Genomic DNA, 15,989 nt, shown 5'->3' with positions numbered 1-15,989 from the left:
CATGCATTCATGAAAGGCAGGTCCTGCTTGACCAACCTGATCTCCTTCTATGACCTGGTGACCCGCCTGGTAGATGAAGGAAAGGCTGTGGACGTCATCTACCTGGACTTCAGCAAAGCCTTTGACACAGTCTCCCATAGCATTCTCCTTGGGAAGCTGGCAGCTCATGGCTTGGACGGGTGCAGTCTTCACTGGGTAAAAAACTGTCTGGATGGCCAGCCCAAAGAGTAGTGGTGAATGGAGTTAAGTCCAGTGGGTGGCCGGTCACAAGTGGTGTTCCCCAGGGCTCTGTTTTGGGGCCAGTCTTGTTTAATATCTTTATCAATGATCTGGATGAGGGGATTGAGTGCACCCTCACTAAGTTTGCAGACGACACCAAACTGGGTGGGAGTGTCGATCTGCTCGAGGGTAGGATGGCCCTGCAGAGGGACCTGGACAGGCTCGACCGATGGGCCGAGGCCAACTGTATGAGGTTCAACAAGGCCAAGTGCCGGGTCCTGCACTTGGGTCACAACAACACCATGCAATGCTACAGGCTTGGGGAAGAGTGGCTGGAAAGCTGCCTGACTGAAAAGGACCTGGGGGTGTTGGTAGATAGCCGGCTGAACATGAGCCAGCAGTGTGCCCAGGTGGCCAAGAAGGCCAACAGCATCCTGGCTTGTATCAGGAATGCTGTGGCCAGCAGGAGCAGGGAGGTGATTGTCCCCCTGTACTCGGCGCTGGTGAGGCTGCACCTGGAATACTGTGTCCAGTTTTGGGCCCCTCAATACAAGAAGGACATTGAGGTGATGGAGTATGTCCAGAGAAGGGCAACAAGGCTGGTGAAGGGTCTGGAGAACATGCCTTATGAGGAGCAGCTGAGGGAACTGGGGTTGTTTAGCCTGGAGAAGAGGAGGCTGAGGGGAGACCTTATTGTTCTCTACAACTACCCGAAAGGAGGTAGTAGTGAGGTGGGTGTTGGTCTCTTCTCCCAAGTAGCTAGCGATAGGACAAGAGGAAATGGGCTCAAGCTGCGCCAGGGGAGGTTTAGATTGGATATTAGGAAAAATTTCTTTACGGAAAGGGTGGTCAAGCATTGGAACAGGCTGCCCAGAGAGGTGGTGGAGTCCCCATCCCTGGAAGGGTTCAAAAAACGGGTAGATGTGGCACTTTGGGACATGGTTTAGTCTAGTCTACCCTTGATTGGTTTAGAGTGGACTTGGTAGTGTAGGTTAATGGTTGGACTGGATGATCTTAAAGGTCTTTTCCAACCTAAATGATTCTATGATCCTATGAATATATTTATCAACAATCTGGATGAGGGGATTGAGTGCACCCTCAGTAAGTTTGCCGATGACACCAAACTGGGTGGGAGTGTTGATCTGCTCGAGGGTAGGATGGCCCTGCAGAGGGACCTGGATAGGCTCGACCGATGGGCTGAGGCCAACTGTATGAGGTTTAACAAGGCCAAGTGCTGGGTCCTGCACTTGGGTCACAACAACCCCATGGAACGCTACAGGCTTGGGGAAGAGTGGCTGGAAAGCTGCCTGACCGAAAAGGACCTGGGGGTGTTGGTAGACAGCCAGCTGAACATGAGCCAGCAGTGTGCCCAGGTGGCCAAGAAGGCCAACAGCATCCTGGCTTGTGTCAGGAATAGTGTGGCCAGCAGGAGCAGGGAAGTGATTGTCCCCCTGTACTCAGCACTGGTGAGGCTGCACCTGGAATACTGTGTCCAGTTTTGGGCCCCTCAATACAAGAAAGACATGGAGGTGCTGGTGCGTGTCCAGAGAAGGGCAACGAAGCTGGTGAAGGGTCTGGAGCACAGGCCTTATGAGGAGCGGCTGAGGGAACTGGGGTTGTTTAGCCTGGAGAAGAGGACGCTGAGGGGAGACCTTATCGCTCTCTGCAACTACCTGAAAGGAGGTTGTAGTGAGGTGGGTGTTGGTCTCTTCTCCCATGTAGTTAGCAATAGGACAAGAGGAAATAGGCTTAAGCTGCGCCAGGGGAGGTTTAGATTGGATATTAGGAAAAATTTCTTCACGGAAAGGGTAGTCAAGCATTGGAACAGGCTGCCCAGAGAGGTGGTGGAGTCACCATCCCTGGAAGCGTTCAAAAAACAGGTAGATGTGGCACTTTGTGACATGGTTTAGTGGGCATGGTGGTGTTGGGCTGATGATTGGACTGATGATCGGACTGATGATCTGAGGCCCTTTCCAATCTTAATGATTCCTAGTTTTTACTTTCATTAAAAAATAATCCAGCCACCAAGCCAGGAAACATGAAATTGCTCCTCTACCCTTAACTGGTTTAGTGGTGGACTTGGTAGTGTTAGGTTAATGGTTGGACTGCATGATCTTAAAGGTCTTTTCCAACCTAAACGATTCTATAATTCTATGATTCTATGAGTTAAGTGGACTTTCCACTTACCCTATTGACCTCAGAGTAATGGTATAGTAGAAAGATGGAATGGGTTGCTGTCCTGGTTTCAGCTGGGATAGAGTTAATTTTCTTCCTAGTAGCAGGCACAGTGCTGTGTTTTGGATTTAGGATGAGAAGAATGCTGATAACACACCGATGTTTTAGTCGTTGCTCAGTACTGCTTATGCTAGTCAAGGACTTTTCAGCTTCCCATGCTCTGCCAGGTGCACAAGAAACTGGGAGGGGGCACAGCCAGAATAGTGGTGGATGAAAATAAAAATAGGGAACTCCTTAAATACCGAGTGGTATTGGTTAGGAGTATGGCTACATCAAAAATTAGGTCACACAGGTAAAGAAGTGCTTTACTTTGCTGCACAGAGCAAGGGTTGGCCCCTAAAGAGGAAAACTTGTGAAGTTATTCTCACAGAATGTCTTCAGTGTAGATTAAAATTACAAACAAATCACCCTGCTAAAGCACCACCCCTACATATAAATCAAGGAAAAACTTTGTCGTCTACATGACAAATTGATTATATCAGACCATTCAAACCCTCTGTGGGATATCGATATATCCTCACAGGAGTGGAAGTAGTCTCCGGCTTGCTTATGGCGACTAAGTGCCAAAAGGCTGATAGACAAAATACAGTACAAGGGCTATCGTTTGGGTTCTCGGGTCTACCTATTCCTGATGTCATCCAAAGTGATAATGGCTCGCACTTCTCATGTAAGCAAGTGCAAGAATGGGCAAAACAAGAAGATATTCAATGGGTATTCCACACCCCATATTATCCTCAGTCAAATGGGATGGTAGAAAGAGCTAATGGCTTACTGAAAAAGAGCCTTAAGCCACACGAGGACCAGTGGGATACTCGACTTTAGAAAGTACTTCATCAATTGAATAATCGGTATGGGCCCACTGGGAGCCCTGTGAGCCGAGCATTCTTTGCAAAAGCTGAGCTTGATGCTCTGCCTTCTGATGAAAGAAAATATCTGATAGCGTTACACCCAGGACAACTTGTCATGGTAAATTTACCACAAATTGGAATTGTACCTATGACTCTAACTAAACCTCGTGGCCCACTTGCCTGGGGAGCTACTGATAGCAGTGGTGCAAAACATAGAATTAGTGCACGGTGGATTTTTCCTTCTTTCTAATGGGGTAACCTGTCCAGAAAACCAGAGACCAGTCTATTTTACCTTTTTGTCTTACAGCCTCTTCCAAGATGAAAGAAAGATACATCATCCTACTGCTGTTGAAGATTTCGATAATACTTGCTTCCCCACAAACACCCACCTGTCTCAACTTAATCGTCAATCAAGAAATCAGCCGCAATTGTGTCAATACAGATAAGCCACCCATCTTGTTACTAACAGTAATATAAACGTGACTTGTAAAACGTGACCACCTGTTAATAAGGGATATATATATATTATTATTCACAATAACTCTTACACGCCATATAAAAAATGCTGTAACAAGTCATTGCTCAATACATGACATAGTGAAGGGATATTATGATGTTGAAGTATCATGCAGATGGAACACTCTGAAGGGACACAACATAATACTAGGAACAATATCTCTCAGAATCACTAAACCTATCACAATGATGTCAGTGCCTACTTTGAATATTCCCCCAGTTTTACTAAGGAGTCTTACTAAAGATGCTGCACTCAAACCTAACACCCCACAGGATGGCAAATGGAAATGCTGTGTTCGTGTTACTATTCCAAATCCTAACAATCACCAGTGGCCATGGTCTCAAGCTCGTGTTAAGTATACCGGGACTATGGGAACACTCCCTAGTAAGGGAGATTTAAATCTTTCCACTGTGGTCATGCACGGAACTGAAGTATACTTGGAAAACGAATGGAGCTGGGATAAAAATGAAACTGATGTTAATAAAGTTCCCCGGCTTTGGGGAATGGCAGGGAAAAAAATTAAAATAGGATGCCAGATGATCAACGAGTCTACCCATGAGAAAGCAACTGAGATTTCTGTGCACAACATTACATCAAACACCACAGATACAAAATGTTGTGACTCTGAAAAATTAGACTGTTGTTACAATTTTACCTTAGAACAACCTGGTTTTGTAATCTGACTCTGGGCTCGCAGGGACGTGGGACTATCATTTAAATTTAAAATAGACATTACTGAGCCTAGTACAACAACATCCGCCAGTCCTCACTCAACATCCACCCCGACTGTAAATGATAAGGAAACTCCATCTCCACAAATTTCTGCCCTGTCCCCACAAATTTCCGAAATTGGACCTTATGCTATTAAATACACAGGCCAACAGCGAATGTTGTTTAATCCATTGTGGTCCCTCAAATGAGTGGAACTATCAATGCAGATCAATATCTCTGCAATTAAACCTACTTGCTCACCATTCTTAAGTACATCCTATGCAGGATGGTTAGTGTGGTTGCATGGACAAACCCTCACCTCTCCAAAACGATCAAGAAGAGATGTGACTGGTATTTTAGGAACAGGATTAGGAGTATTAAACAGCATGGATGCTGAAATTTAAGCAAACAAAATAAGCTCAGCAACAAGTAATTTACACAAATTAGAACGTCTGTTGCAATCTTCTCTATCAGCATTGGGAACCAACCAATGGCTCTTATCTGATATATTACCCCAGTGGGAAAGAATTAATGAAAAGGACCACCAACTAATTGTGAACACACTAGGTGTAGCCCAAATTAATGTCTCTCTCGCTCTTAGTTGTATTCAGGCTCAACTGTGGTTACAATCTACTGTGGCAGTGATTGTAAGAGAAGGTGACGAGAACACCATACCCACTGAAATCCGAAGGGTAATCTGGGATAATGCAACTAAATTTGAAAGGGAATTCCAATCCTGGTGGCATCTAGTCAATTTTACCTATGACCCTACCAATAGTAAAAACACAGCTTTTATTCTAACAATATGCAATGCTTCGATATATACCATATACCCAATCTTTACGCTGGTATTAAATCACAATGGAATGATACTCTATACAATGGAACACAGAGTATGGAGCCAACAAATGGCAGACTGGTGATGTCGATACATTTGTTGTGTGAGAACAAGGATTTATTTGTGAAAGCAATGCCATTAAAGCCCAAGACATTTGCCTTGACACAACAAAATGTTTGACATTTTGAGATACATCCTGACAAAACCTCTGAAACTGTATTTGTGTATATTGGAAATGGATGTGTTTGTATAATAACCCACTGTGATTTTATATTTGTAGGCAATATCACTGTAGATATAAACAATCACTCAAATATCTCTATCTGTAATTTTTCTGAAATCATGGGATGTGACTAACTATTCAGCTCCAGTCACATCTCATCAATTATTGCAATCTAACTATACATTGTATCAAGATTTATTACCTACTCCCATTGGAATGAATCTCACATTGGTAAAAAAGCTATTACAGCATGATGATCTCTACGGATTGCTAGAACAAGTTCAAGAAAATGGACAAAGAACCCTGATTACGGTTCATCATGATGTGAAAGAAATGCACCATGTCCTGGAAAGAGTGAAAAAGGATGGAGGACATCATTGGTGGGATACTGTCCTGGTTTTGGCTGGGATAGAGTTAATTTTCTTCCTAGTAGCAGGCATAGTGCTGTGTTTTGGATTTAGTAGGAGAAGAATGTTGATAACACACTGATGTTTTTAGTTGTTGCTAAGTAATGCTTATGCTAGTCAAGGACTTTTCAGCTTCCCATGCTCTGCCAGGTGCACAAGAAACTGGGAGGGGGCACAGCCAGAATAGTTGATCCAAACTGACCAAAGGGCTATTCCATACCATGTGACGTCATGCTCAGTATATAAACTGGGGGGGGGGGGGTGGCCAGGGAGCAGCGATTGCTGCTCGGGAACTGTCTGGGTATCGGTCGGCGGGTGGTGAGCAATTGCATTGTGCATCACTTGCTTCGTATATTATTATTATTATTATTACTATTATTATATTGTTAATATTATCATTACAATTTTACTTTATTTCAATTATTAAACTGTTCTTATCTCAGCCCAGGAGTGTTTTTCACTCTTACTCCTCCAATTCTCTCCCCCATCCCATCGGGGTAGGGTGAGTGAGCGAGCGGCTGCATGGTGCTTTGTTGCTGGCTGGGGCTAAACCACGACAGATACCTTATTCAGATGGTCACTGACAGTAACAGGAACTTTGAATCTAATGCTTCATCCAGTTGTGATTTTGTTAGCTCTAACAATATTATGCTTATTGCTTATAATCATTCTGTATGCAAAGGTTTGGTACGTAATGAAGCAAATACCCCTTGTTCATCATGTGAAATCACCCAATAATGTACAAAAATAATATGCAATTGATAGTAATATTTTAGACTAAAAGCTGTTTGCTTACCGTGGATCTGCATGTGTGCCAACATGGTATGTCAAATGTTTATAGCACAGAGGCAAGAGGTGACCGTACCACCACTCTATGACTTGAGGTAAGTTGACTGTAGTCACATGGTGGAGTGTGATGGATACATTTAACCCCTAGCTGTACTTTGTTTCAGGCTGACTAAGGAGCAACAGGCCTCATGCCCTGTGGTGAACCTGAGAGCTGGAAAGCTCCTGGCTCACATACAAGGGAGTGAAGGTGCCTCGGAAAATAGTTCAAAAGGTGGTTTTGAAGCCCAAAAATGCAAGGTAACCAAAGTACAGAACAAGATACCAGAGCTAAAATGAAGACATCTATCTTGTCTATACTATTGACTAACAGCCAACTACTTCACTCTATAAATATTACCATCAAGATGAGCCCAATTGGAGCTCTCCCCAAATTGCAGCTGGACTGCATGCCAGGTGACTCTCCCCTTGAGCAAGGAAGCCTCTCAAGGTTTGAGATGCCTTACCTGAGACCAAGAGATCCTTCCTTGCCCAAGGCAGAGAGATCCCTTACTCATGACAGATCCTCGGTGACTGACAGCATGCTGAATTAATATTAATGAAACATTACTAATCCATGTAGCTACTCAATATTAATTATTATAAACTTTGTATAGATAATTCCATTAGACATAAACTGTTGTCCAAGTCTGAGACTAAGATTGGACCTAGCCGCACCTAAGCTCCATAAGGAGTTTAGAAAGCAAGGGGGTCCACTCTGAACCTTGTGACTCAACGGGAGGGTCTTCCTTACCCTTTGCGTCTCCGGTCTCTGTGTGAATCATTCTAACTCGATTCTAACTCAATTTTCCTTTGTATGTTTCTTCCATGCAGTAATTAATAAGGTGAACTTTGCCATCAAACTTATTGAACCTTGATAAACCACTGTTAAACTTTGTTAAATTCCATTGAATTTATTGAACTCTGTCAAATTATTATTTTACCTCAATAAAACATTGCTGCTTCTCTCTTTTGAGTGAGGTTCATTCCAGTCATCCACGAGAGACAACCTCAAAATCCAGTTTCCTATTCATGGGCCTATTAGCCAGTTCTTCTGGTTCACAGTCTGTTTTAGGAATCCCTTTGGGGCTTTTTCTTATTGTCCCCATGCACATGTTCTTCTGAAGCTGGCATTTTGTTCAGGTTTTCCATTTTTGTGGACAGTATTGCCTGTGTTTTGCAACACTGTGCAAAGTCTGCCCCAGTAATACTGCATGGTCATGATGTTGGGGAGAGCCCAGATGTGGAGGCCTCTCAGTCCATCTCACAGTATTGTTCTTTTCTTTGCACAGGGTGGGGACTGAACAGGGGGGCACTTTGGCCTCCTAGGAGGGGTCCGAGGCCCTTGGGCATGTTCTAACCTGTTTGTGTCCCCTACCCTTGTGACACCCCCTGCTCTCTTGACCTTCCCCCCACCCAAGGCATGTTAAGGTTTGTTCTGCAGCCTTGTAAAGCGCTACGCCCTGAACCTGCCTTTTGTTTAATTCCTTTCTATTGAAAGAAAAAAATTGTTTTATTCCTTTCTGCTTGAGGGTAGGATGGCCCTGCAGAGGGACCTGGACAGGCTCGACCGATGGGCCGAGGCCAACTGTATGAGGTTCAACAAGGCCAAGTGCCGGGTCCTGCGCTTCGGTCACAACAACCCCATGCAACGCTATAGACTTGGAGAAGAATGGCTGGAAAGCTGCCCGGCAGAAAAGGACCTGGGGGTGCTGGTTGACAGCCTGCTGAACATGAGCCAGCAGTGTGCCCAGGTGGCCAAGAAGGCCAACAGCATCCTGGCTTGTATCAGGAATAGTGTAGCCAGCAGGAGCAGGGAGGTGATTGTCCCCCTGTACTCGGCACTGGTGAGGCTGCACCTGGAATACTGTGTCCAGTTTTGGGCCCCTCAATACAAGAAAGACATTGAGGTGCTGGAGCACGTTCAGAGAAGGGCAATGAAGCTGGTGAAGGGTCTAGAGCACAGGCCTTATGAGGAGCGGCTGAGGGAACTGGGATTCTTTAGCCTAGAGAAGAGGAGGCTGAGGGGTGACCTTATCGCTCTCTACAACTACCTGAAAGGAGGTTGTAGTGAGGTGGGTGTTGGTCTCTTCTCCCAAGTAGTTAGTAATAGGACAAGAGGAAATAGGCTCAAGCTGCGCCAGGGGAGGTTTAGATTAGATTTTAGGAAAAATTTCTTCATGGAAAGGGTAGTCAAGCATTGGAACAGGCTGCCCAGAGAGGTGGTGGAGTCCCCATCCCTGGAGGCGTTCAAAAAACAGGTAGATGTGGCACTTTGTGACATGGTTTAGTGGGCATGGTGGTGTTGGGCTGATGATTGGAATGATGATCTTAGAGGTCCTTTCCAATCTTAATGTTTCCTAGTTTTTACTTTCATTATAAATGATCCATCCACCAAGCCAGGAAACATGAAATTGCTACTCTACCCTTAACTGGTTTAGTGGTGGACTTGGTAATGTTAGGGTAATGGTTGGACTGCATGATCTTAAAGGTCTTTTCCAACCTAAACGATACTATGATTCTATGATTCTATTCACATTTAAACTTTAATTATTCATTTCATTATCTCTTATTAAAGAATATTTTCTACATTGAAAATTTCAACATTGAAATTTCTACATTTTCTACAGGTGATGACAAATTAGCACACACCCCCCGACGTCAGAAACAAAACGGCAGCCACCATGTATATAGTGGGGAAGGACCTCCTCTTCTGATGTACTTCCAGGTAAACTGGAAGGGGGTGGCTGGTGCTGCCATCCAGTCACAGGGCACTGTGTGAAACCATGTGGGATGATGTTTTGCAAAACAATGATCACCATGGGCAAAAAGAGCTGCAGTAAACAGACCACTGTTTACTGCAAGAGGGGAGGGATTTCCAGGTCATATGGAACACATTCCTGCCCTTTACGGGCAGGTTTACACCAGAAGCTAGGGGCATGGCACCTGTGTTCAGAAGGGTTAAAAGATGGAATTTTGGTCCGTGGATGGACACTGGGTGAGAAGTAGATAGCACAGGAGACAGATAATTTATTGTTTGACATGCTGACCATAGAGATAAAAAGCTGAGAAATGTTAGGGAGGATGCGCAGCTGTGAAGATACAAGGTACAGCTCACGATTTTGCTTGCTTTGCAAGCATCCTGTTATTGGCTTGAGCATAGTCAATACGTGACTGCTGGATTATGGTAATATGCCACGTGAACAAAGCCCATGAACCAATAGACGGGATGACTATGTCGCGTGCAGCGTGCCTGGCCAGCGGGCGCACGCGCCATAGGCTCCCTTTGTTGCAACCGAAGCGTGTTTCGGCACCCACTGGCCACGTGTGTCGAAACCCGTTTCCTCTGCCATAGAAATACCGGGATTTCCTGAAGAGGGGTGGGCAGGTGTACGGCGAGGTCACCGTTGCCTCCGTGGGGACGCCCACGTAAAGCTGGCACCTACCGACCGCTGGGCTGAGCTTGCAGCGCAAGACAGCACAAGATTGTACGGATGGACCATTTTCCTCACAGTCCTTGGGTCGGTAAGGCTACTGCTTTGCTGGACGCTTGTAGTGTAATTAATAAAGTCTTTTGTGCTGCTAGATAGTCTGTGTGTGCATGCCATTCTTTCCCCGGGAACCCTCGAAACCGCTCTAAAACATAAATTGGCAACGAGGATGGGATTCCCGTAAGGAAGGAGGCACACAGACACAAGTGGGTGGGACACTGATAGTGGAGTCGATAGCTATCTGTCGGTTGTGCCACTCGGGTACGGAGGGGTCGGTCGAGAAGTAGTGAATGGGAGGCTCTCCGCATGCAGGTTTAGGGATAAATGTGATAAGAAGGTCTACCGCAGGACGGAGCCCTTGTTGTTTGTACAGGAATTGTTCGTGTTTTGTTAACCTAGATTGTGGTTGGTGTGGACGGCACATCTTACCCACCAATTTATTGCTGAATAAATCTTTAGATTTCTTTTATATCCATTGCAGGCGTACCACACCTTTGACCCACGGATGAGTAGTTTATTATTTTTTGTAAGATATCGGAAAGAAGCCTTGTGCACTCGATACAATGGTTTTAAAAAATGCCCTGGAAATCTGGGACAGGTGCCAGTGGGTTGGTGCCCCCAATTGAGAGATCAGGTTGGACCCTGGAACCCTGGAGCACCCTTTGGGACAAGTGGGAAACCTGTACTCAGGTATGTCCCGAGACATGGACCAATGAATCCCCTATGGAGGTTTTAAAATATTGGGAAGGGTTCGTAGAAACATCACATACGAAAGGGAAGGACCACCTTAAGCATGCTGGGCAGATGCGGGGTGCTCTCCTATGCACCTATAAAGTACAATGGGGGCGAACACAGGAACTGGAGGCAAAAGTTGAGCAGCTGGAGAATCAGTTGCAGGAGCTTAAAGTGAATACAGTCCTACAACAAGAAGCCCTCCTTAGTGAAACAAAACAGTGGGAGGAGCTGGTGCAGAAATGTGCCAATCTCGCTACCCGTTTTGCGGTGCGAGTAGTCTGCTGGAGGCAAAAGGGATCCCGAAAGCCAAAGGGTGGACCTCATGTCCAGGTGATTGTGACTGGCCCCGGGTGGGATCCGGAGACGTGGGATGGTAACGTATGGGAAAGTAGTGATGGTGACTCCACCGAGATGGAGCGGGGAGAGATGGGGGAAGAGGCAGCACCCTCGACCTCTGCAGTGCCTGAGTCAGGGAAGCAAGCCACCCCCATAGTAAAATGAAAGGTGGTGCTCGATTCTAATGGTGTATTTGTCCAACAGGACCAGATGGAAGATTATTCCCCTGAGGATATTAAAAATCTTTTAGAGAAATATAAACAGAAGCCAGGAGAAAAACCGTAGCATTGGCTGGTACGGCTCATGGAGGAGGGAGGAGACATGGTTTTGATAGACAGTTGTCGTGGTTTAGCCCTAGCCAGCAACTAAGCACCACGCAGCCACTTGCTCACTCCCCCTGCCCCGGTGGGATGGGGGAGAGAATCGGAGGAGTAAGAGTGAGAAACACTCCTGGGTTGAGATAAGAACAGTTTAATAATTGAAATAAAGTAAAATAGTAATGATAATAGCAACAATATAACAATAATAATAATAATAATACTATACAAAGCAAATGATGCACAATGCAATTGCTCACCACCCGCCGACCGATACTCAGACAGTTCCCGAGCAGCGATCCCTGCTCCCCAGCCAACTCCCCCAGTTTATATACTGAGTATGACGTCACATGGTATGGAATAGCCCTTTGGTCAGTTTGGATCAACTATTCTGGCTGTGCCCCCTCCCAGTTTCTTGTGCACCTGGCAGAGCATGGGAAGCTGAAAAGTCCTTGACTAGCATAAGCAGTACTTAGCAACAACTAAAAACATCAGTGTGTTATCAACATTCTTCTCCTACTGAATCCAAAACACAGCACTATGCCAGCTACTAGGAAGAAAATTAACTCTATCCCAGCCGAAAACAGGACAACAATGTAGACGCAAGTAAATTCCTGGGGCTTACAACAGACCTATATGTCCAATCATCCTTACGGCACCTACCCCTGGGAGAAAATGTACCTTTAGTTACGGTAGTAATGAATGGACTTGTGGATAGACATAACAATGACGGAGCATGGCCACCAGAGGCGAAAAGTTGGGCTACGCTGCAACAGGCTATCGCCCTTTTAAAAGCAGAAGGTATGAAGTTAGCAGTATCGATGGGAGACCCACGCTTATATCTTGACCAACCACTTCTGCTGGAAGTCGTAATCTGCTTCTCGAAGGTTGTCCAGCAGGATGGAGACCTTATTTGATTCCCCTTCTAATGACAGAGCAAAGAAACCCCATTTCGCAGGTAATAGAAAAGCTGAGTCAAATGGGGGACCTTCCAGGCATTGTAACAACGGAGAGTATCACCCCCCGATCCCAAACTATGAAAGAACCACACCCTGAGCCCGGACTGCTGGGAGAGCGAAGCCGTTTGTTCAAACGGCTGTTAGAGCAAGGTATCCCAAAAACAGAGATAGATGGACAACCCCTATCAGTGCTGCGCCCGCTTGGCCCAACAGGGCAATAGAAACCAAGTCTGTAAACTCCAAGGTGCCGCCCCAGGTTTTCTGAGTTTTGAATCCTGTGAACAGGCTCCACAATACCCCTGGAAGGACCTAGATAAGACCGTAGCCCAGTTCCACCCAAAAGCTGAATGAGGGTCAGACCAAGCCCCGGGTCTGCGTTGCCTTGTACAGCGTCATGACCCACGTCCCTTTGTAGCTTGCACAATTTGGTGGTCTTCTCTGAACAAACAACAAGTGCGAGCTGTAGTGGACACTGGGGCAGAGGTCACAATTATACACAGCAACCCAGCTAAACATAAAGGGGAAGCAAGCCCTGTATGGGGTTTGGGAGACCAACCAGTTATCAGACACTTAACACATGTAACATTGCAGATTGGGGAGTGGCCCCCCAGGTCTTTTAGAATCATGATAGCTCAGATTGGAGAATATATTATATTTATGGACATACTCCGGGGCCTTGTGTTACTGAACCCAACTCAGGAATCTGGCAAAAGACCACTCATACTTGGAATTAAAAATGCCTCCTCGCAGGCGGTGGTCTTACCTGCCGCCCCGTGGGTTTTGGTATATCATGTCCTGAGTGCACCACCGGTTACAGAGACCACGTCGTGGTTCACTGGGGCGCAGGTATGGTATCGACCCCTGTTAGGACAACCAGTTGCAGCCAAAGTTATAGCCGCGGATGACTCCCAAGCTGTAACTATAGTGGTACTGGGAGAATCTACGTGGCAGCATGTGCCATCACAACATTTAACGTGGCGGGAATAGGGTATAGGCCATGTTTCCCCTCCCCTCTTATGTTCACAGATGGACGCAGACATGGATACTGCTGCAACCCAAGGAAAACGTCTGGGTGACCCTGGCTAACGTGACCGGACAAGATTCCTTGTGTCTCAGTACAGCAACACCAAATAATCCCTTTTCCACATGTCTAATAGGGATTCCGCTGTCATCAACGGAGTTCAAAGGTCTGTCAACGGAGACGGATGTCATACGGTCAGTCATAGACTCGACGGACTGGAATGCCTGGCTTTCACGAGCCAGGCATTCACCTTCATTGCCACCCCAGGGACTGCAGATTCTGGGATCCCTGAATGCAGATTGGTGTACCTATTTTAATTACACCAGTAACAGGAGTGCATCGTGGTGGGTTAATGCCACCCTACCAGGATATTCTAATGCATCGTGCTGGTGTAATACCACCTCCAACACTGTTACGATAAGTTTCTCCACACATATGTCCTTGTCACTGGGATTGTTTTTGATATGTGGTGACCGAGCCTGGCCAGGGGTACCACGGGCTGTCAAAGGTGGGCCATGTACCCTGAGCCAACTCACCCTGTTAGCCCCGAACATAACCCTTGTGGTCTGGATGCAGAAAAAACACATGCGAGGGACATGGGAAATACATGCATTTGCTCCGAACTGTAAGGATAACATAGAGTTTTGGGATGCCCCACAGATTATTGCAGCATCTGTGCTCGCACCTGGGGTAGCAAGTGCTGCAGCCCTATCTCAACTAAACAAACTGGGATGTTGGCTTGCTAAATATAGTAACTCTACCAGTTTAGCATTATCTGATTTATTGTTAGATGTAGATAGTATTAGACATGCAACATTACAAAATAGAGCTGCAATTGACTTATTACTTGCTCATGGACATGGCTGCCAAGACTTTGATGGACTCTGTTGCATGAACCTGAGCAACCACTCCACATCTGTTCATGCACATATACAGGAGCTACAGAGACTAAATCACCAACTTGTCATAAAAACCAGGTTGGAACCCATTTGTGGGGTGGACATGGGGGTGGCCATGGCTGCGACAACTTATTTTAGGTTTTGCTCTTGTATGTCTTGAGTTTTTATGTATCATGTGTTTTGTCCTCTGTATTATCCAATTAATATGACAAATGATTGATACCTTGTTGCAACAACATGTCGTACGAATGGTAGAATATCGTCGTGTTCCAATCACGGACCACGCGATGGCATATGTACGGAAGGGTTAAAAGATGGAATTTTGGTCCGTGGATGGACACTGGGTGAGAAGTAGATAGCCGAGGAATGCAGCTAGCACAGGAGACAGATAATTTATTGTTTGAAATGCTGACAATAGAGATAAAAAGCTGAGAAATGTTAGGGAGGATGTGCAGCTGTGAAGATACAAGGTACAGCTCACGATTTTGCTTGCTTTGCAAGCATCCTGTTATTGGCTTGAGCATAGTCAATACGTGACTGCTGGATTATGGTAATATGCCACGTGAACAAAGCCCATGAACCAATAGACGGGATGACTATGTCACGTGCAGCGTGCCTGGCCAGCGGGCGCATGCGCCATAGGCTCCCTTTGTTGCAACCGAAGCGTGTTTTTGGCACTTGCTGGCCACGTGTGTCGAAACCCATTTCCTCTGCCATAGAAATACCGGGATTTCCTGAAGAGGGGTGGGCAGGTGTACGGCGAGGTCACCGTTGCCTCCGTGGGGACGCCCACGTAAAGCTGGCACCTACCGACCGCTGGGCTGAGCTCGCAGCGCAAGATGGCACAAGACTGTACGGATGGACCATCTTCCTCACAGTCCTCGGGTCGGTAAGACTATTGCTTTGCTGGACGCTTGTAGTGTAGTTAATAAAGTCTTTTGTGCTGCTAGATAGTCTGTGTGTGCATGCCATTCTTTCCCCGGGAATCCTCGAAACCACTCTAAAACAGCCCAATATGCCATCTTGGGTGCAGCTGCCTTCAGATAAGAAATTTGTTACTGCAGCTCACCTGTTTTCTCCACTATGCCAGAAATTATCGCCCCCTCCCGTCTCTTGGCATTACTTCACATGGAGCCGCTCCCTAGCCCAGTTCTGTCAAATGACCTAGTTTAGCAGAAACAACTTTTACACTCAAATCATACTGACAGAATGGGGGTAAGTGGCAATTACACATGCAGTTGTCCTGGCATATCTGGTAAGGCAGTAAACTCTGGCAGCAGGACCCAGCCAGCCAGCCAGTAAGGGGCTGGAGACCCATCCCCAAAGCCCCTTTTTTCCGATTGACTACTGCCATAATGGGTGTGACCTCAAGCCATTTTTTTCCCTTTTTTTTTTTTTGATTCACAGC

The 15,989-nt window shown here is 46.0% G+C and overlaps 1 pseudogene; it reads left to right on the top strand.

Annotated features, from left to right (window-relative positions):
• The first annotated feature begins 2,717 nt into the window (after positions 1 to 2,717).
• Positions 2,718 to 11,550, top strand: LOC142596438 (uncharacterized; annotated as a pseudogene).
• The last annotated feature ends 4,439 nt before the right edge of the window (positions 11,551 to 15,989 follow it).

The sequence above is a fragment of the Pelecanus crispus genome, chromosome W, assembly GCF_030463565.1.
Source record: "Pelecanus crispus isolate bPelCri1 chromosome W, bPelCri1.pri, whole genome shotgun sequence".
Lineage (NCBI taxonomy): Eukaryota > Metazoa > Chordata > Aves > Pelecaniformes > Pelecanidae > Pelecanus > Pelecanus crispus.
The sequence above is the reverse complement of the archived record's forward strand: the minus strand, read 5'-3'. Positions and strand labels throughout refer to the sequence as shown.